The sequence below is a fragment of the Hemicordylus capensis genome, chromosome 12 (genome assembly GCF_027244095.1).
Source record: "Hemicordylus capensis ecotype Gifberg chromosome 12, rHemCap1.1.pri, whole genome shotgun sequence".
NCBI lineage: Eukaryota > Metazoa > Chordata > Lepidosauria > Squamata > Cordylidae > Hemicordylus > Hemicordylus capensis.
In genome coordinates, this window is record NC_069668.1 from 14,047,696 (window position 1) to 14,053,695 (window position 6,000).

Sequence of the window (6,000 nt, forward strand, 5' to 3'; positions counted from 1 at the left end):
AGGCTTCGGTACTCACTCCTAGCACAGCCTTACTCCCTGTCTGCACGCTGAGGAGGAACCTTGCTCGATTGCCACAGTGCCACCTGCTGGCCAGCGCTTGCATTCCCATCTGTCCCTTTTCATTCCCGCTTTCAGTGGCAACTGGGGAAAAGGGCACAATATTCTTAAGTTCTTCTGATGTTCTCATCTGGATGAAGGAGACGTAATCTTCACCTCTTTGGAAGGTTGCTAAGCTGGTGCCCTTTTGATGCTAACAGCCAATGGGTGACTTCACAAATCATGACAGTGCATCCATAATGGTAGGAAGCATGGCTTATCCCCTTTGCTAAGCAGGGTCCACCCTGGTTGCATATGAATGGGAGACTAAGTGTGTGAGCTCTGGAAAATATTCCCTTAGGGAATGGAGCCAGAGGTGCACCTGGGTAATTTTGGAGCCTAAAGGCCTTTTGGGGGGCCCCTTACTGCCCCTGCCAATAGATAAGCTGCAATGCATTTTTTTTAACAACAGAACATGCTCAGGGAAAGCTGGAAACTCTCTCTCTCTCTTTAGATGAGATTCTGAATAAGATACTTCCCACTGACTTGCAGAGAGATACCACATTTTGCATGGACAATCCTGGCACTTAAATTAGTGGACCGCTCAGCATTTGAAGGCCCCCTGGGCCAGCAGGGGATTGGACCTCCACTTAGAAGTCCAGTCCAAAGAGCGCCACTGGATGGAGCCGTTCTGGGAAGAGCATCAAAAAGTTCCCAGTTCCCTCCCTGGCAGCATCTCCAAGATCGGGCTGAGAGAGATTCCTGCCTACAACCTTGGAGAAGCTGCTGCCAGTCTGGGTAGACAATACTGAGATAGATAGACCAAGGGTCTGACTCAGTATCTGGCAGCTTCCTATGTTCCTGTGGATGCAAACCCATGACTGTCGTGTCTGTCTCCTAACTGGAACGCTTAAATGTGTGTTTGTATGGATAGATGCGTATGTGTAGACACATACACATTTAAAATGTTACTGTTATGGCTGCCCTAGTCTCCAAGAGACTGCCGACTCTGGCCAACGTTTCAGGGAGAGAATGAGATTCCCACATGGAGCAAAAGGGTCAGGCGAGATAGAAGGCCTCTTCAGCTAGACTCCAACTCAAAACTGTGCCGTTCCGCTCACTTGGGCTTACACTCAGGTAAATATGCAGAAGATTGCCACCGTGTCGCCCAGGCAGAATTGACCTGTAGAGGGCTGAACCCTAACCCTACCCCTGTGAATGGCACGAGGTTTTAGGAACATAGGAACATAGAAAACTGCCATATGCTGAGTCAGACCCTTGGTCTATCTAGCTCAGTATTGTCTTCACAGACTGGCAGCGGCTTCTCCAAGGTTGCAGGCAGGATTCTCTCCCAGCCCTCTCTTGGAGACGCTGCCAGGGAGGGAACTGGGAACCTTCAGCTCTTCCCAGAGCGGCCCCATTATCCCCTAAGGGGGGGAATCTCTTCCAGGGCTCACACTTCTAGTCTCCCATCCAAATGCCAACCAAGGCAGACCCTGCTTAGCTAAGGGGACAAGGCATGCTTGCGACCACAAGACCAGCTCCCCTCTCCTTTCTTCTCAGCTGCCTCATCATTTACGGTTATATAGCCACATCTTTTAGCGGCCAGGAAGTCTGCCTCTTGATACAATCCCGAGGGACATCTACGAGAGGGAGAAGATGGGAGAAGATGGGAGAAGATCTACCAGAGGGAGAAGATGGTCACATCAACGGCGTCTGTGCTGCTGACGTCCGGGGCAGCTGGAGCGTCCTCTTCCTGCCATTGGAGTGTCATTGTCCAGGGGAAAGCAGTTTACTTCAGTTCATGCCTTTGGGTGGGCTTCCTGGGCCCTGACCTCTGCCACCAACAACCCACCAGGACAGGTTGTGGTTGTCGCCAGCCGTCACAAGGAGTCATAAACGGTGCATGGCTCGCACACACACCCCACCCAAAGACGAGGAGATTCCAAAAGAGGCCCAGCTGGTTCCAAGGGCCGTTTAGCCAAACTCTCTGCCTATGCTTGCTCACAAGTTACCAGAGGATTTCCAGAAAACCAAGCGCAGGGATGAGCTGAAAACATTTCCTGCAAACAAACAAACAAACAAACAAACAAACAAACAAACAAACAAACAAGAGGCACCCTCCAGGAACTGTATGATGCAAGACCTGGGGCGGGAGCCGGGATGCCGAAAAAGAAGGGAAAGTCCAGCTTGGTTTGCAGATTTCCTGCATTTTCCAACATTTCCAGCGGCACCTTATTAATATTGCAATCCCCGAGGCAAAAACTGCCCTCTTTCCCCTGTTTTCTTGCATCGTTCATTACAGTCCCTGAGCCTATTCTTGTGACCCGCACAGACGCAGTGGGTGGTGAGAACCTGTGCTGTGCCAGGGATCACCGTTCCCCTCCACGGTTCACTCAGACGAAGCCACGCTTGGCAGCTACGATCTGTGGTTTAATCTGAGTTCACTGCAGCAGTGGGACCCCAGTCGGTGCTCAAGGGTGAGTTCTCACCTCACACTCGGTGTCGGACTCCATGATGCGATTGCTGGCGGTTTTCAAGCAGAGGCTGGCCAGCCACTCATTCAGGGTGCCCGTGTTCTGGACCTCTGGCCTGGAGCAGAAGGTTGGACTAGATGAACTCTGGTGGTCCCCTCCGTCTCTCCAGTTCTGCCTGAGGCTAGGCCATGCAGGCTGACACTGCAGATGAGAGTTCACACAGTGGCGTGCTCCGACGTGGAGAAATAAAATCCCTGGATGCAGAAAGTGAACGCCTGAAGGAGATGGCTGGGATAGAACCCCTCTCTCTGGACTCCTGCAGGGTCCAAATAAAGGAATAGAGGATTCAATGTGAGGAGGGAGGTATACAGCATGAGGGGTTATGTGTGGATGACCTGAGACTCACTCTCACTAATAAACACAACGTGCTGCAAGAAAGTGCTGTCAAGGAGACAGAAAAGCTTGTCCAACCCGGTGGTGAGTACTTGGGATATCTAAAGGAGAAATTGCGCTTAGAGCTTCCGGGCGTTTTCCAGATGAGCGTAGGAAGTGTGGAAGCCCATTTCAGAGACAGGCCATGACCCCGTTGCCGGGTCTGATCTGGAAAGCGCCCAGGAAGGGATAAGGAAGCACAGAGAAAACATGAGGGAGAATTACTCGCGATCTTGAAAACCTCGCTCTGCAAACCTGGTTTTAGGACGGGGGTACTTGAGCGGGTTACCTGCTCTAGAACCACCGGGCTCGCAGCCAGTTGTGTCAATTGTGTTCTCCACTGCTGTATGTTTGATGCAAATGGGGATGGAGATGCGTACCTAGAGGACACCTCTCATGGTCACAATACACCACCAGCCAGCGTGGTGTAGTGGTTAGAGGGCCGGACTAGGACCGGGGAGACCCGAGTTTGAATCCCCCTTCAGCCATGAGACTTGCTGGATGTGACTCTGGGCCAGTCACTTCTCTCTCAGCCTAGCCTACTTCACAGGGTTGTTGTGAAAGAGAAACTGAAGTATGTAGTACACCACTCTGGGCTCCTTGGAGGAAGAGCGGGATATAAATATAAATATAAATATAATAAATAAATAAATAAATAAATAAATAAATAAATAAATAAAATGAACTCCGGGTCTTTGCTCTCGATTTGGGCACGACCCCGATAGCCTTACTTTCTGCAGAAATAAACCTTTCAAGCTTTTCCTGTGTGTGAGTGTGTGTGTGTGTGTGTGTGTGTGTACTGGTGTCTACACCACCAAGACAAGAACTGGCTTTTTCGGTATATCTTTTCCCATGATGAGCCAAGACTCCTTGACTTACTGCTATCTTGCTATCTTCCTCCCCTGGCGATACTGCACTAGATGCACCAAGGGTCTGACTCAGGATAAGGCCGCTTCCCGGGTTCCTAGGCAATGCTCTTCCCTGCACACAGCAAACTAGTACGTCAAGGTTTCTCCCCAACATCTTGGTTCTCCTTGCCTGGCAGCCAGGAGTCAATCAGTGGCGTAGGTCTCTCCAACCTGGCCCTGAAGCAGGCCTTGCCAGGATGGGTCTTCCCCTCCTGCCCCTCACCATGAAGTTGCTGCTGGATATACTCAGACTGCAAACTATACTCCAAGCTCCTTTGCAAACGTCCTTGCCAACCGGCTTGCGGTTGAAATTCTCACCACCGCCGCCGCCGCCAGGGGCGTATCTAGGGCAGGGCAGGCAGGGCACATGCCCCGGGCACCACTTGAAGGGGGGCGCCATTTTTTAAAATAAAAATATTAAGAAAAATGGCCGCCGAAAACAAAATGGTCACTGTGCATGCTCAAATGGCTTCTGTGAGGCCCTAGGCCATGCCAGGCCTCACAGAGGCCTTGTGAGCATGTGCAGTGGCCATTTTGTTTTCAGCAGTCATTTTTAAAAACATTATTTTTAAAAATGGCCACCGCACATGCTCAAATGGTCCCTGCAAGGCCCTAGAGGCCAGCGGGGGAGGGGAGCCTTTGCAGACCCCCCCTACTTTAGGATGCCCCTCGAATGGGCTACAGGTAATTATTTTTTTAAAAAATTAATATAATATAAATCACTGTACACATGTTCAGTTTGGCACTATGTACAGAGAATCAGGGCTTGTGAATACTGAGCTGAAGCTTATGAGCTAGGATTGTATTCATTTGCTCTTACTTTACTTCTTGTGATAAGTGAGTTAAATGTGATGTCTTGCTAATATGGCTATTAATGGTGAGTTTGTCTTTGAATCAGTGTGAAATCCTTAGTATTAAGGCCCACTGGGAGTTTCTTGCTCTCTTTCTCTCATTTTAACTGTCTTTCTGAAAGACTAGAATCTATTCCAAGCAGTGACACAGTTGACTCTGCATATCCTTTAATTATTTTCAGAGTATCTGGGAAAAGTCAAATTCTCCATTGATTTTTGAAACTGATTTAATAGTGATGCTACAATGCATAGTAGAGAATTAGACCGGCACTTCTCTTTAGTTTTCCAAGTACACCTCCACATAGTATTTGGGTATTTCATGAGTCCCAGCATCCTGAAATTTGTAGTTTCCCAGCCTTTTTTGGCGTGGCTCCGTCCACTGCTAAATAGTTTTTGAAATATTAAGAGATTAATGAGCTTAACTTGTATTTTTGAGCTGATATTATGGTGAAGTTATCTGAAAGATGGCAGGTGTCAGATGTTTGGACAGGGGGCACAATTTCAGTGCTTGCCCTCCTAGGCGCGATTTTCCCTAGAGACGCCTCTGACCACCACTCCAGCCGGGAGGGACGAGAGAGCAAACCTGGAGCTCCAGACCCGCACGAAACGCTGCCTCCCTTCTCCAGATGAATCCTGGCTGTGGGAGCGCATAGGCAGAGCCGACCTCCTTTTAGCCCACTTTCATCATATTCGCCCAGTCAAGGAAATGTCCAGTTGCTCCTGTCTGGAATGCAGAGCCAAACCTATCTTTGGCTGCTGGAGCGTGCGGGGGACGGGAGCTATGTGCCTCGCTATGTGCCTTTGCACGGCTAGGACGGCCGAGATTTACAGACCGCGCTTCAACCCAAGTTCCCAAAGCGGTTTACATAGAAAAACCAACAAGACATCAATAAGATGGTCCCCTGTCCCCAAACGGTTCACAATCTACAAAAAAAGGAAACATAAAATAAGCCACCAGCAACAGCTACTGGAGGGATGCTATGCTGGGGGCGGATAGGGCCAGTTGCTCCCCCCCCTGCTCAATAGAAGGGGATCTTTAAAAGGTGTCTCCTTGCTCAGTTAGCATGCTGCTTGGATGCCGGAGTGGGGCAGGCCCCCCACCCCGCCAGCCATGGGGTTGGAACGCAGCTCAAAGGAGCCGCGAAGCTGAAGCAGACGCACCTGTGGTACAGCAGCCTGTTTTTTAAGTGTGGAGAAAGAGGGAGGCTTTGGGTTTAAGAGCCGGAACGCTGAAGGTGAGAGTGGTCGTTCAGGAACAGCCAGGAGGCCACGTTTTCCTCCCACCCCTCGGGTTGG